We start from the raw sequence: 17,118 nt of genomic DNA, 5'->3' as shown, positions 1-17,118 counted from the left end.
TTTCGGGGGTCTGCGCAGCCACAGGTGAATAAAAATGTGGAAACATGCAAGAATCAGCAAGGCAGCTGGTATTCTTCTATATTTTTTAAATATTTAATTTTTTTTTAAATAAATATGTATTTATTTCCCACTCTTTCAGCCTGCAAACAAAAAACCCTGTTCTGGCACCCTATTCCAGCCAGTTGCTGTCACACACAGTGCCTCATCCAGTCTAGAGCTGCATCAGCACGTAAGTATGAGCTTCACAAAGGACACAGCTATTTTGGGGGTGCCCACAAGTCCAACCCCATCTGTCAATTAACAAATTTAAGCAGAGCATGAAGTGTCAATCGGACTGATGCCAACACACAGAGAAAACCTGGCATTTTCTGCACTGCACTGCAGCTTTTTCCCCAAGGCATGTACCACCCTCAGGAACATGGCATAGGGGCAGTTCTCATGGATCCTTCAATTCTGACTAGACATAGGGGTAGCAGTTTTCACAGTAACCCCCTAATCTATTGGGGGCCAGATTTTATCCCTCCCCTTCCTAAATTACCATGGGCTGAGCTGGGCAAGAGCCAAATCTAGCCATGTTTTAAGCAAGAAGAGGAGACTGTGGCTACAATGGCAAGGTGAGGACAGGGTCTCAGCTATGGGTGTCATGGGTTTAATGCACTGCTGCACTGTGGTCCCCAGCCCTGCCCATGGATCTGTGTTTAATGGTGGGAGACATCACCAACATATTTGCAGCATCATTCTTTGCTACAGCCAAACCCTTCCCTGCACCAAACCCCACAGCATCTCCTGGACCAGTACACTGTGTCCTGGAGAGGGTTTTTCAACCCTTTCCCAGGCTGGAGGGTTCTCCATCCTAATTCAGTGCTGGGAGAATCTGAGGACTGCCAGGGTCAGCAATACTCCTGGCATCAGTGGAGGAATGAGTGGGACAGCCTACCAGCCAAGCACTCCAGGTCAGGAAAAAGGGGTAGAAAAGGGATTTGGACAGCAGGGGAGGGGGGAAAGTGAAGCCTGTCCCAGTCTCTGCAGCTGAGCTTGGTCTCCTTTGGGCACCAGGACCCAGGATTTCCACAGCCCCTCCAGCCGCTCCTGCTTTTGACATCATTGTCAGGATTTTGGGGAGCTTGGTGGGCTGTGGAGAGCCAACCTGACCTTAGTTTGGACCCTCCAAAACACAAGAACTTCCCCAGCAGTCTTAAAAGCTGCATCTGCCATACACAGTGGCTTTAAAAGAAGCTTAATATAAAACTTTGGAGCCACCTTTTCCAGATAGAGGGTTTACAGCATGGGAACAAGGCAGAAAAATTGGGGAAAAGGGAGGTTGCTGTTGTTATTATTATTTAAAATTCTTATTTATTTCCCCTTGTTATTATTTATTGCAATTTGCCTCAAGGATTTTCTCTCTCTGGAGTAAGGAAATAAGATCTTCAGCAGTCATTCAAAACCAGGGGCACATCTCTAATTCAGGCCCCGGCAGCAGACCCTCCTGTAGCCAGGGAGATGCAGCTGTGCCATCCAAAATACATACCGAGCTGCTGGGTGTTGTGGTAACATGATAATGACATAAAAAGCCCTGATAAAAATATGCCTTATTCTTCCATTGATCAGTGCTGGATGTGGCAGGTTCACTGAGAGAAGTAACCTGCCAGACACCCAAATGGTGGCTGTTTAATTTTCCTGAAGTTAATGGAGAGAGTGCCCATAATTACACATGGCCTTCTGTAACTTTTCAGCTTTTGTGATGAAGTCAGAGACAGCATCATGGCTCTTACAGCTATTGATTATTTAAACTAATGGACTGAGACTGGTTGAATCTACTGCCGCAGGTCCAGGCTGCTCCGACCATGGTCTTGGGGTGCAAGGAGTGGGCTTTTCACCTCAATGTGGCCCTGCATCCAGATATCTTGGGACCAAAGCTGGACAATATCTTGTTTGTATGCACAGAGCACTGTCCCTGTAAAGGCACAGGTTGCTGAGGAAAATAGTTCAAAACTTCTGAAGATATAATTTAATCTGAAAAGAGGGGAGAAAAGGCTAAGGTCTAAGTAAGCACATACAGTATACAGCCTGTATCGATATCTTACAAATATTATGGGTCTTTGTGTATTCTTGACCAGATAAAACTGTAATGACCACCAGGCATAAAAAACACATGAAATCTCTGTGTTAAAAGCCCCAAATGACTCCTGTTTTTCAAAGCTTTTAGAAATCTCACATTCAAACAAAAGTTTCCATCTCTTACCTGCCCAACATTGGCTCAATGCACAAAGATATTTCTTAGCATTGAAAGTATGAACCATATTTAGGGCGATGAAGATTTGCTGCCACCTCTCCCCTGTGGTTCAGATCAAGGCTTGTGCACTAAACAGCTCAGCCCCAGATAGGAAGACTTGTGCCCTTCTGCCCTGGCAAGGCCAGCTTCCCTCCATGGCTGATTTCCCACGCAGGCAGTGCTGTGAAGGGTTCCAAGGCCTTGGATTGTTGCCCTGAGGATCTGTTCACATCTCTGTTTCCTCTCCTGGTCCCATATGATGTCAAAAGTACATTCATAAAGAATAAGCTACTATTTAATGGACTAACTATACTGCCCATAGGCTGTTTAGAGGTAATGTAATTTTGTATATATAAGGACGGTTGGATCAGTCACATACTTTACAATATCTTAGCTGTTTAACAAGCGATTAGACAAAAATACAGTCCTGATATGAAAAGGACTGGGGAAATTTCCCCAGCATGACCAAGACCCCCAGGCTCCATTGCCTGACTGTGTCTGGGGATGTTTGTGGTGCCAGGGTATCAGCCTCTCTGCTGCTGCTACTCTAGCTGGACATAGGTGTCCCATAGGTCTCAATGGCAGCACTTGACAACATCTCAGATGTCCCCAGGCACCTTGAACAGGCTATGACATGTGAGACCACCTCACAGCCTCCCTTGTTACCTCCCTTCCAGGCACATCTGGTGGCTTGGTCACTTGCCCCTCAAGGAGCTGCTGTAGGTCAGACACAATTCATGCCCGTTTCATTACAAGAAAACCACAAAAATCAATAAAAATGATCTTTGCCATGTGGTGGTGTTGTCCACAGGTTGGAAGCCCGGCTGCCCATCAGCAGGGCAATGCTGACCTCTGCTGACTGAAACCAAAATTATGAGAAAGTACCTGCAACAGCACCTGTTTAGGCAGATGGCTTTGGTGAAGTGGCTGTAAAACCACCCAGATGTAATACGATTTCCATGTCACCTGATCTGGGTGAGCACAGGTTTGTAACTTCAGACCCACAAGCCAGATCTTGAGGAGATGCTATAAAAGCCAATCAGGCTACAAGTCTGGGCTAAGCCCTTTCCCAGTGGTGATTTTGCAGCAGGGAGAGCCAGGCAGCTGATGCTGACATGTACACCCCATCCAGCACAGTGGGTCAGAGGAGCTAAAAGTGGAGCAATTGCATTACAAAGCAATTGCAATCCTGTCGAGCCCCTGACTCTTCTTTTTCCCTATACGCATCAGTCACTTGATTCCTCTGTGTCTCTATTTGCCCAGCTGCAGATTAGCAGCAGTAATAATACGCCTTATGCAGGTACCAGAAGACACAACTGATGGCAAAACCTCCCCAAAGGTTTTCCCTTTACATGCTGCCTGCTCAGGAACGACAGACACATCTTGCGCCTCTTTGTATCGCCTGTACACCAGCTTTTAGTTCCCCTGAACCCTTTTTTCTTCTCTCTTCCTCCTCAAAGAGTTGCCAGATTTGGTGGACCTGAATCCAGAACCATCTACCCCATCTTACTCCCTTATAGTGAAGGCAGACGAGGTGATGGCTGACTGCACACCCACTCAGTGGGTCTCCCAGGATAGACCACCTTGGCCACACACTGTGATGAGAACCAGTGAGGGCTTTTTGCTAGAAAAACTCTTTGACTTCACATACAATACAGAAAACTTTCAACCCAGCTGGCATACAAGGGAAAACTCGTGTTAATGCAACACCTTTGGGGAGGTTTTGCCATCAGTTGTGTCTTCTGGTATCTGCATAAGGTGTTTTATTACTGCTGCTAATCTGCAGCTGGGCAAATAGAGACACAGAGGAGTCAAGTGACTGACACGTATAGGGAAAAGGAAGAGTCAGGGGCTCAGCAAATGGTCACCGACTCCTTGGCACACGGACAAACCCAACAACACTCCCCCCTGAGTGACTTCTGGCTAAAGGGTACAACCCATAAGCCTCTGCTGCTCCTAATCAGAGGGAGAATTATCTGTGTTTGTGGTCAAGGTGGTCTATCCTGGGATGTGTATTTCTTAGTCATTGTCACAAGGGCTAATTTATCTTTGGTAATTAGTTACTGTGCCTTGGAGCACTGAAGTGCAAATAAGCAGTTAACATTGATCTATTACAGCACTTCCCTGTGTAAATAGATAGCTCTGGTGTTGGCTGCTGCTGATCATCAGTGTCTTTCATGATCAGAAGAATCACTCAAGCATCGGCTCAGCTACAAGCCAACAAGCATGTCTAAGCTTTTAAAACCAAACTCAGGGAACATATCTTCTCTCACCTGCTTGTGCTCTAGAAGACAACAGCAGCATTTCCTTCCTCTTGTTCTGAGGCACAAGACCAAAGAGCTCCTGAGGGGCAGGTCATATCAAAGACAAGCACAGAAGCTTGAAGACTAGGGCCAGCAGAAATGTCCTTTGCTTTTCTAAACCTCATGACTGCTTAGGTTCAGGCTTTACAGCCACTACACAAGCTGCATGGCCAGCTCAGGACCATAGTCTGCCCTCATTGCCCCATTGCTGTTTTCTAAGTAATTACATGTGATTAGGTGTGTTTTCTTTTTAGATGCAAGAATGTAACGTCACAAGCTCAGGAGGAAGGATCTGTAATAAACCTGTCAAGACAGGATGTCGTGGTTTAAGCCCAGCCAGTAACTCAGAACCACACAGCCACTCACTCACTCCCCCTGCCCTTCCTCCCCCCACCCCCGGCTCCCAGAGGGATGGGGAGGAGAATCAAAAGAATGTAACTTCCACGGGTTGAGATAAGAGCAGTCCAGTAACTAAGGTATAACACAAACCACTGCTGCTACCACCAATAATAACAATGATAAGGGAAATAACAAGGGCAGAGAATACAACCGCTCACCACCCATCGACCGATACCCAGCCTGACCGAGCAGTGATCTAGCCCTTCTGGGTAACTGCCCCTAGTTTATATACTGCACATGATGTGCTGTGGTATGGAATACCCCTTTGGTCAGTTTGGGTCAGGTGTCCTGTCTCTGCTTCCTGCTGACTTCCCCTCCTCCCTGGCAGAGCATGAGACTCAGAAAGTCCTTGGTCAGACTAAACATTACTGAGCAGTAACTAAAAACATCAGTGTTTCAGTGCTGTTCCCAGGCTGAAAGTCAAAACCGCAGCACTGCACCAGCTGCTAAGAAGGAGAAAAATGACTGCTACTGCTGAACCCAGGACACAGGAGTAGAGCGATGAGACCACAGACTGAAAAATGTGAGGCAGGAATCCAGAGTCCTAATAGCCGTACCTTGGTTGTGGGGCTTGCTTTTGTGCAAAGGCTAGAGGAAATTTTAAGTGAAGAGGTTTAAATGGAAAACATGGTGTAATGCACCACAGGGTCCTTGGGAATGGCACAGGTCATGCTGGATGAGCACTTCTTTAGGAAAATTATTTACCTATTTACTTAAGACTGAAAAAAAAACCCACCATTCTAATCTTTCCTGTCTTTAAATAAGGACTGGATAAGGTGCCACGTGGGGTGCAATTATTTCAATTAGAGAGTCATCTGGAGATGATGAAATGCGTGAGGAAATGGCTACAAGGGTGTTTTGAAAAGGCAAATCTCAGACCAAAGTTGATTTATGATGGAATGTCTCTGGACTTATCACGGATAGTGATTTCATTAAAAGTCTTAGCAAAAATGACAGAAACATGAAATCTATTGATGACAGACAGGTAGGGGCTATCACCAATAGCAACAGGGGTAGGGATGCCATGGGGAAAAAAAAAAAGAGCCCAAACAGCTGACTTTGAAGACTTTGGTAACAGAATCCACCAACAATTCATTGCAGCAGCAGCAGCAATGGTCCCGAACAAAAGCACCTGCTCTAGCCCAAGCTCATCAATGGGACCACCAGGGAAGGAGAAATGTACATGTACTGGTTAAGCCCCAGCATACAGAACAGATGCAGACATACAACGTCTGGCAAAATTAATGAAAGAAATAGATTTTCATTCCAAGGAAACTATATTAATAAAATCATTGAAAAGAATGCATGCAACGCTTGCTAACTTACATGGAACAGAAAGAGAAATAATAATTAAAAAACCCCGACATTATTATACACTAAGTAGGGTGGACTATAAAATACCTATTCATCTAGAAATAAATTATAGATACTAAAATCTGTTAGAGCTAGAGCAGTTTTTCACTTAATTAAATGTGATGTTATTATTTTGTAGGGAAGTGATTTATTCTGTGATACCTAATTATTTCTTTGAAAAAGTTGCATGCTCGTCTTTACAACTGTGAAATTAAAAACAGGCTGTAAAGTCTTACTTTGATTGAGAGACTTTTCCAGAATACTGAAAGAAATGTGTCAGTGCCTGAAACCTGGATACACTAGCCTGGATATACTGGCTTTTCCACAGCCATATTTAACAAAGTGCAGTCAAAATCCTATTCCTTCCTGCCACAGGGGTTGAGAAGCATTAGCTGCTTGCAGTGCTCAAAAATTATCCCAGTTCTTCATCTGAGGTATGAAACTGGGCTGCACAGATTCAAAGTGGCTGATTTTATCATGACCCCAAAAATGTGAAGCAGGTGGAAAAAAATCTCTCCCCAGCTGTTAGCTGCATTGTCCTCATTCAGTATCTTTTCTTTTGCTGGTTAGATTAGAGATGGAGAGGACTTTGCTACTCATGATCACATTACTGACAACAGTGGACAAGTTGCAGTGACCAACATTTAAAATTTGGGTATTTCAGTTTATCAACTGAAGTCCTAATTTTCAGACATGTTTTCTTCATTCAAGGCTGCCAAAATACATCCGTGAAAATCAGATCACTAGTATGAGCTCCTAAAACAGACGTAGGAACTAGGTAGCTAATTTTGGGTGGCCTCATTTGAGGTGGTCTCTTTGGCTACCTAGGACCAGTTCTAATTGCAGTTCAACAGGAGCTGCCAGTTTTATAAATGAACCAACACATTGCACATATATGATTTTAAAAATCTTCTTATCAATTATTCTGAGTCTTTTTGCTCCCTCTGGATTTATTTTAGTCTGATACCTTCCACTTTGTTTGAACTTCCACACTTTTTTCCCCCTCTCTTGCACTTTCTTTCTTGAGATATCCAAACCATAGGGAAAATAAATAACCGTCATGGTTGGACTTCCAAGCCTGTGTGGTATAAAGAGAGTCACAATTAGACAAAACCAATTGAGGGTCTGGTGAACTGATGAATAAAACATGCTTCGATAAAAGAATCTGCCTAAGTAGAGAGTATCATTATAATGTAGTTTGAGTGCAAGAAGGCTTCTTTCCTCACTCGAACTTTCTCCAAGCCAGAAGAGCATTTACAGACTACTATTACTGAAATAACCATCAAGGTGTTCAGTAAAGTAGTTATCCACCTCAAAAATACAGGTTATCAAATAAAACTCTGTTTCTGAGTATTTCAAACATGGAATTTTCTCAGCTGCAAATTCAAAGGGAAGCAGATGCCTAGGAGCCTTATTATTTGAGGAGTTATTAAAGAATAGAAATCATCAAGAGAGAGCACAATAGCAGATCAGGTTGAAAAGTTACAATTCACTTTTTTTCCTGGCAAGTCAAATATCAAAATAAATTCACTTCAGGCACATTCTCATCAGTTTTCATCAGTTTTCTCGCAAGACTTTTATTAGCACAAATGATCACAGGAAGCAAACTTCACGCTGAAAGTGCTCTACCTACCTCTGAAGGGTAAGTTCATTAGGAAGGATTAATTGGGTGAAGGCATTATCTCCTTTGAGAAGTCTTTTTCATGTCAGCACTTAATAATGTTCACTCTATTCAAGCTAACTCCGGAGTGCAACTTTCCACTGTCATTCTGAATAGGCAAAACACCACTCTCTCATGTCAACTATTTTTATTTCCATTGTAATGAAACAACCACCTGTTACTCAATGATCAAAGGAAGATAGATGCCACTGTAGAGGACAGAAAATGAGGTACTGGAGGTTCAAAGGACACATTATATCTGCTGATGTGACCTGCTTTTGCTCAGTGAACTTATCTACGAACATCTCAACTCAGCTGTACAGGGTAGGCTACAGGCTTGTGCAATGCTTTGTGCCAGAGCCCTGCAGTTGCTGAGACCAACTTCTGTGTGTAACAAAGAGCTTAAGTCACTTTTTGGGCATTGTGAAGGCCCTCTACACACTCATCACTGAATAATAGCCTGCAGGAAAGATGTATGAAATCAAATTTTTATAAGCATCTAAAAGCATTGCCTCCTGTTGAAGTCATCTAACACCATCTCTGCTTGGGACTGAAAAGATTTAGAGCATTTGCATTCATTGTTACAGGAAAAAGAAAATAAAGTTTCCAGCTCTTTAGAAGAGGAAGAATTTGATGCCAGTGCTGTATTTCTGCTTGTGCAATCAGCCCTATGAAATTTGGAAATTGCTCAGGATTAGGTCTTACCAATTTTTTATATGAATGACATTGCAAAGTGCATGGTTTACATTTGCCTAAGCTTTTTAAGTGGGGTCTTTCTCCTGTACCGTGATGGCAGCATCAACTAAGGTTTTGTAGATGTTGTAATTTCCTTCTCTTTCAGATAAGATTTAACTGACATGCAAGATATTTTAGGAAGAAAAGACATTAGTTTTAAAGAACTCAGGATTTTCTATTGCTGTTTAGCAGGATGCATAAGTCTTTTGAGTCATATAACAGGAGAAACCTGCCACCTTGAAGGTTTTCTAATTGGTTTTATTCTAAATTTTGGGTTTCTATGTTTAAGTACTTTCCCCAGATTTTCATTTTTCAAGCTGAAATTTCTCAAGGTCAATTTCACCCAGGCAGTAAATGTCTCTGGAATGCATGAAAGCAAAAGACATGAAGAGAATGGCTTTACACTGAAAATTTTACCAGGAAAAAAAAAAAACAACAAAACCCCCAATACCAAAAAACAAAAACCCAGAAAACACAAAAATATTTTCATAACTTTCCATCACATGGCAAAAAGAAGTAATGGTTGTCAGGGAAGGGGCTTTTAATTGTTCTGCAGGAAACTGATCCTGAGAAACCTTTGCAGGTGAAGCAAAGTTGGGTTTTTTTTTTTCATCCCATTTGAGGAAGACAGTTCCCTTTGCAAGGTGTCACCAGCAGATCATCATGTGCTTGAAGGGCTGAAAGAAGCCTGGGGTCTGACAGGTGGCTCTCCTGGCCTGGCTGGAGAAGAGGGATGGTGAGGGACCCCTTGGGAGAAGAAGCGATGGTAAGCTGGCATGTAGGACATTTGAGGACAAGTTGCGTCCCTTGCCCAAAAGCAAGGATGTGTGCCCTGGTCCTGCAGGGTTTGCTTTTGTAGATCTTCTTTCCCTGCAGCATTTAAATATTATCTGCTTAGATACATGTTAGCTAAAGGATTTATTTCCATCTATAAGGGATGAAAGCAGAAAGGGCTGAGAGAGGCAGAGGGGCTTCTTGATTAGAGGCATGTAAAGGCAGTAAATTATGTAAAGGCAGCAGGTGAGGGCACAACAAAGGTGCTTTGGGGCAGCATAGGGCTTTGATTCCAAAGTCCTGGGTTGCTGTTATGAGCAGGTATTTCAGAAGGGCCCTGATGGGAACAACACAGAAAGTCTCCTTTGCCTGTGTATCCTGGCAGGATGCTCTTGGGAAGCCTTTCACTTCACTGACTCATAATCACAGATGAAAAGGGGCTGAAATGAATGTTGTGGGAAAATAGGAAGCAATTCTGAAAGCACAGAAATAGAAAAGCTTACAAGATCAAGTGAGACCTCCCTTGCTTCTCAGAGGAGTTCCCCTCCACCTTTGCCTCCCAGCAGGGTAATCTGAAACCCAACTGGAGTGATGGGGTCTTGTACAGGTGAGAGGTTTCTTGCTGGGTCAAGGCACCAAGGACATTTCAGTTGAATAAAAGACATTTATTTCCAAAGTGAAAAAAACGTGAGCCTGAGAAAAACCTTCTGTATGTTCTACATTCAATTCCAGTCCACACACACTGCAAGTGCTTGAAATGTAATTTATAATGTCAGACCCTTTTACACTTTCAGAGAATTATTTATTATTACTATTGTATTGGCATGACACTTATCACCTCAGTAATAAAGCCTCTCATTTATAGTAATTGATCTAGCCTTATGACCTGCCTGCAAGGAAAGGAAGATTTTAAAGATGGAAAACTGGGGGCCAACAAGAAGAAGGGATTATGGCCAGACTGGGAAAGCCTGTGGCAGGGCCCCATGCAAAATGCAGCTCTCCTGACGACAGGGACAGCTGTTAATTACAAAAATGAACTTCTCTTTGCATGCTCAGATTTAAAGGTTTCTCCATTGAACAGCCAAGTTTTTAACAGCAGGTACCCTCTGATATGATTTCTAGCTTGATTTTGTAAGCAGAAGATGACAGATCAGACGCAGTCAGGGTGTACCTGAATGTCAATGGCAGATCGAAGAGCACAGTGGCACACCAGGAGTCATGACCAGCCCTGACAAACCTGCTGTATGGGCTTTCAAAGACGGCAGATTCACCTAGCACAGAGGCAAAGTCCTGCCTAAACCCAGCCCACCAAAAAGCAGCATCCTACACCACAATGCTGATGTTCTGCCCTCAGAACAACTGAAGACTGATAATAAAATCACTATACCTAATGGAAAAAAACATAAGCAGTCACTGACAGCCAACCGCCAGCCCACCAGTTCTGCTTTGCCAACTGTTAACTGTCAGCTGGAAACACACTCAGTGTCGTTGTGATGAGCTCATGTGTTTTTCCCCAGAGGACTGAAAGGTGTGATCGAAAAGCTTTTCCTCCATCTCTTCCCCTTGCAATGTTAGGGAGCATCTCCTGGCTGGCTCACAGTACCCACCTCTCATCCCCTGGGCCACCAGTGCTGGGGCTGGTAAGGGCTGTTTCTCCTCCTTGCTGATTTCCTTCTTCACACTGTTCTTACTACCTCACAACACCAAGGATGTGGTGACTCTATGGTGAAACAAGTGCCATCCAGTTCACTGCAGACCTGAAACAAAGAGCAGAGCTGAGCTGTCATGTTTGCAGAGGCCAGATGGTCCTCACATTAGATGAAATTCAGAAAAAAAGAAGAGATTATTCACCAAGATGGAAAGTGGGTGTGGAGAGGCATTGGAAAGGATTTGTTTGCTGCTCATCTTTGCAAGATAAATGGAAACTAATTAGGCAAATTAATGAGGAAAGGCAAGGAGGAGGTGTGATTGCCTGGATGTAGCCTTCAGTCCCTCACTGACAGTTTGCCAAACAGGAGGGGAGGATGGAGGAAGGAAAAGAAACATGTCAGAGCAGACTGACTATTTTCTATATTCCCCACTTTCCTTCCCTCCTTAGACAGGACAGGATTCTGGTCAGGTGTGGTTTTTGCCTGAGCCTGGATGAAATTTCATATATTCCTACATTTTTCAGGGACCATTGTAACACCGTCTTTTGAATATGGAATGCTTCATGAAGTCGTGTGTCATCCTTGTGCAGGGGCCATGCTAATCTTCTCTATATCGTTCCAGTTTTAGTATATGAGCTGCTGAAGCTACCAGTATAAATGCTAATTATTTTCAAAAGCATTTTGTTGCTGAGTGATGGAATTGGAAGATTTGTTTAAATTGGAAGAATTCAAATTCTTCTTCAGTTCAGAACAAGAATGAATTCAGGGACCATATTTGATGGAGGGGTGAGGCTGCTCCTTTGTATGTACAGGGACATGAAATACAACTCACCCATACAGATGAGAAAGCAAGTTTACTCTCCCATTAATACCTTTACCTGGTTTTGTAGTATAGCTCATATTAATGTCCTTAGTTCAAAATTTCAAAACCCTTAGAAATATTAATAAACATTATGCAGTAGCTCAGGAATAATTTATACAAAGTGCAGTGAAGGTACTTTCTAGCAGTGCTTGTTGTTTTAAGGCATTTCTAATCAGGTGAGACACTCCTAGTGAAACGCTCAGATGGGCACATGTCATTTGTTTCATATCTCCATAGGCTCTGAAGCCAAAAATCTGCATTAACTTTTGGCAGGAATTGCAAGTGAGGCACTATGGGGGTTGGCCATGACCCCAAATTCCCTGAGCACAGGAAGAAAGTTTTCCTTGATTTCTCTGCCTTGACATAAGGCCATGGAGCAGGGATGCTCTGCCGAAGAAGGGAGCTGGAAAGGGCAAGACCTTGGAGGGAAGCTGTAAGAATTAAATAAGCTCAGGAAAGATCTCCAGGCTGAAATTTGTACTGTTGTCTTTGTTATTTTTAAGTGTGTACAAAAACAAGTCCTGGCACAAGGGGTGAGTTTGGGTGAATAATTTTTAGACTGAAGGTTGTTCACAGTTGAGTTTTTTGATTCTCCAGTGTTAATTATTTCTGCGCTGTGATGGATCATGTGAGGCACAGGGATTTCTTTGCATTCCAAAGTGGATAACCGATATGTAAAATCGGAGAATAACCCGTAGTTGGTAGTGAATAATTGAGAAGGCCTATGAGATAAGTGTATTAAATCGGTAGAATTTTAATCTGAGGTTTTTGAAATATTGTTTCCTTTTCCCAAGTAACAAATGACATGATCTGCACAAGCATGTCAAACCAAAGTCAACATTTATCTACACGAAAACATCTGCAAATCAAGATCTTACACACTGTTTGTTCAGCACTGAAAGTATATCAGCCTTTCCAGAAATAATAAAATAAAAACATTTACCTTCTGGATGATCATTCAGATATCTTATAAAGTAAACCCACTCTGAGTCAGGAAAGCATTGAAAAGTGTTCATGAAATCAAGGGATTTGGTCTTGTCATAGTGAAGTCAATGGCAAAGTGCCCATAGAGTTAAATCCTAAAGAAAACAGCCACTGGAGCAATGAGCTGTAATCTTCCTTAATCCATAATATCAGCTGTTGACAGATACATGGAGAGTGATTAATAGGATGCTAAAAAATGTTAACAAAGCAATAGGGACTTAGAGACTGCTCTGAAAATTTCTTTATCACAGTTCTAAATTCACCAGAGGTACCATGATTACAGTGTATGACAAAACATATGTTTTCTCTACCAGCTTGCTAGCAGGTCTTATCAAAAGTGTCATCAGACTATCAAGAAGCAACTAGTGGAAATGAAACTCCTGTTCTTCTCTTCCCTGTTCCTTCTCAGAGATGAGAAGAAAAGCCCATCTGGGATCTGGCTGTCTCACATGTTCTACAAACCCTGGTCAGACCTAAGATCTTTCCAGCTCTAGCTCGTACTTGAAACATTTCTCTCCGAGGGATTTTTATGATTAATTTTATTTTTAACAAGACTTTAAAGGAGAATGGGGAATGTACATCACATAGCCTACATTTTGTATCAGCTGCTGCTTTAGCTAAAACCAGCAGCCTTAAATAAGACAGTGTAGGAGGGCTGCTGCACAATGTCCTCTGGGTGTCCAGGCTGCAGCCCCAGCTCCCGTGCCAGGCAGATCACATGAACATATTTGTATTAGAGGGATAAGCTGTCAGTTTATTTGTTTTCCTGTTTTAGGACTGATTGAAAGGAACCTTTGCATTGATAAGGGGGCTTTTAGAGCCATCCATTGTACAAAACCAAGGAGATTTCCAGGCTATTGCTGTCAGGTGTCCCAGCAGCTTGGTACATAGTAGAGGGACCATGCACTGGTCCATAGACGTCTTCAGAGACCTAACCAGGATTCTTGCCATCTAGCAAGATTTAGGTTTCTGTTGATACTTCAGTACTGGATTTGAATGACTCCAAAGAGCAATGGTTAACCAAAAAGTTATTTTAGACTTGGTTTGGATATTTCTTCTCAGTCTGGAGGATATGGCCTTCAAAAAATACTGTACTTTAAAAAGTAGCATGATAAACACCTTAGAATGATGACCTATGAAGGCCTTTGTAAGCTCCAGGAATGTCAGTATGATCCTGTCACCAGTACGAAGATGCACAGCCAGCAGCTTCAGGGAGATTTGTCTGGCTTTTGCTGCCTTCTCTGCTGGATACGGAGCATGCAGAGATGGTTTATGGTTTGGGTCATCAGGACTAACTCAATCAAAAGACACTGCATGTTGAGCTCACAGTTACTCCTGCCCTTCCCACCATAAAGCTCGTTGAGAACAGTCAGTCTCTCAGGAAACCCAAATTCTGTTCCTACCAAGGACTGTCTGACAATATTTTCAAGGAAACAGCTCTGAACCATGCATGGATTGAGGGCAGATGGAAACTTATTTCTAGGCAGAAGCATGTCCTGAGTCTTCCTGGGATTTCCTAAGTACAACTTTGTGGCAGCCTCTCCACCACGTCTAGATTGTGCCTCAGGTTTCTTCACTCAAGGGACCTCCAGAACTAGCATCTCAAATCTGAAGACTACAGGACAAAGCTTGGTGTCTCAATGAAAACTATTAATACAGATGCTGTATGGCTCATGATTGTTAGAGATCTCACTGTACAGGCATGCATTTATTTGATATATTTCTTTATGAGGAATGTGTGGAGTAACCAAAGATTTTCTATGTCCTTGATATATATTTCTGTGGGCAAATATTGAAGGGTGTGAGGAGGAAGTCAGCATCTGTATTTTTATGTTTTGTTCCCTGATTGAGGTTAATTTTAATTTTTTCAGTATATGCTCCAGTATTTTACTGAGCTTGTCTTTCAATGGGATTATTTTGAAAAGAGCTATTAGATTTTCCTGTGCTACTTTCTTTCCCCTCCTAATGTTCATGGATAGAAAAGGCTTAATGTTCACTACAAAGGTAAACCATTCAGCCCCCAAAACTAAATACAAGCCCAATAAAAAACAAATTCTCCTTCCTTGATATATAAAGAGCTGCTTTCTGTAAGTCATTTTTAAGAGGCTGTAATACACAATCAGAGCAATGACATGCCATTGAAATAGGCATATTATTAACTTGAAGTAAGGATAAAACCTGTAGCTGAAGCATTTAAAAATAATGTAGTTTGGGTTGTGTAGACATTACTTCTACTCCAGAGTACACGCAGCAGCTTACTACATGTTCACAAAAGCATTCACTTTGGGCTGGAGCTAGCTATCATGCTGACAGAGCAGCACAGCTCCCTCAGAGAGCCCTGGACCTGCTCCTTCCTAACTGCAGCACTACAAATTGCCGTGAAACTCACTGAGGAGTAGGGGTCATCCTGGACTGAGCTTAATTCAACTCAAAGGTAAAGCAGAAGCAACCTCTTACTCCTGACACCCCCTTCCTTGTGTTTTTCTGCCCCGGGCAGCCCCTGGTTAGCTCTCTGCAGCTTGAGAGTCAGCCAAGCTGCAGCACTTCGGTTGTTGAGTGAGGACAAAAAAAAACAACCCACGAGCAAAACCTGTGTAGCCCTTGTTGGCACCTCTGCTGTGCAATTTTGACTTATTTATGACCTGGAGCTTGGCATTAAGAACATGACTCTCAGGAAGAAAAAAGCGTGGTCCCCAACAGCTAGAATCAGGATGCAGTGACCCAGCAAAGAAAGCTGAGCTAAACAACTGCCCCATCCGCCTGCCTGGCTGCTTGACTCTGCCTCCAGCTCAGCATCTCAAGTGTGTTGGGAGGCGGATTTAATCCGCTGGCTGCTGCAGCCCTCTCGTGGCCACGCAGACCCAACTGCGCTGCTGCGTCCGGGCTGCTGGGAATGCGCAGGCAGAAGTTCCCTGTGGGAGGAGAGCCTATTTTAGAAAGCACAAGTAGTTATTAAATAGCGTATTTGCCCAAGAATAAATATGTATATAAATAAATGGAACACACACTCACGATAGCATTTGTTCCAGGTGAACAGGCAGGATTGCCTTTAAATAACTTGCTTTTCAAGAATCAAAAGAAAAAAATACAGATAAAGCATTAAGCAGCCATGTTTTTAATGGGCTTCCCTGTTTCATCTCCTTAGGCTGTCACTAAAGAGTCTGCTTTGAAGAGCTCCTTTTCTTCTGAGCATTTGCACATTGATTTACAATGGTGTGGGTAAATTTGGTGCTCACAGGTTTTGCTGAGTATCTGCTTACCGGAAACATGTCTACCTGCACAGAAAACTCCAAGGAGGGTTAAAAACCTCTTGGTTTGGGGAAGATCTGGGGGAACTTGGGGTGTTCCAAATGTCTGCAAAGACTAACAGATAGTTCTTTGGAGCTTGAAAAGCAAGACTGTTTTTTTGGTATATTTTGGTTTTCTTTTTAATCTACCACGTAGAGACAGAGACATCACCAACACTTGGAAGTATACCATGGGCATTAACCGTGGAAGGAGAACACTGATGAGAGCAGTGCTGAGAGCCTCCCAGCAGTACACTCACTGCCCAGTGCTGCAAGCAAGCACAAGCAAAGGAGATAGATACCTTCAGAATAAAAAATAAAATGGATCAAAATGAAAGGCTTGTGCATAGGTATGGAATACTATGGAGGAGACTGTCTGGTTTTGACTGATGTTTCTTAGACTGACAGCAGTAGTACTTACAGACCAGTGTGCTGCAGTCCAGACAGAGAGATGATGTTACGTTTTCCATTGCTTTTCTCTTTCATTCCTTACAGTGGTTTCAGGACAAATGGCTGCATGTCAAAAAGGTATGAAAAAAAGTGCAAACCAAAACAGAAACCCAAACAAAGAAAACCAAACCAAACTAAGTAAAAAAAAACCCGCCCCAAAACAACCCAAACAAGCAAAAAACAAAACAAACCCTGAAAAAACAAAGGACAAAGTAGAGCCACGATGACCGTATGAACTGACATTACCTTTTCAGATATGAACACTGATACTGGTCAGTCGATCTGGGCAGAGAGATGGTGTGTGGGCTGCAGGTAGGTTTATTGGGATCATAGCATGTAATAGTTTACAAGCCAATGTGCTGACCCATGTGCTCATGATGCTGGAACAAG

General features: G+C 42.8%; 1 non-coding gene across 1 annotated transcript; it reads right to left on the bottom strand.

The window, feature by feature from the left end:
* Positions 1-11,690: 11,690 nt before the first annotated feature.
* Positions 11,691-11,793, bottom strand: LOC133274060 (U6 spliceosomal RNA). Its single transcript, XR_009745016.1, has one exon. It is a non-coding gene; the product is annotated as a U6 spliceosomal RNA (small nuclear RNA).
* Positions 11,794-17,118: the final 5,325 nt, after the last annotated feature.

This window comes from Pezoporus flaviventris, unplaced genomic scaffold (assembly GCF_033815535.1).
Source record: "Pezoporus flaviventris isolate CSIRO_AGI_PZ_B2104156 unplaced genomic scaffold, CSIRO_AGI_Pfla_v1 ptg000001l, whole genome shotgun sequence".
NCBI classification, from domain to species: domain Eukaryota; kingdom Metazoa; phylum Chordata; class Aves; order Psittaciformes; family Psittacidae; genus Pezoporus; species Pezoporus flaviventris.
This window is presented reverse-complemented; position numbering and strand designations above follow the sequence as displayed.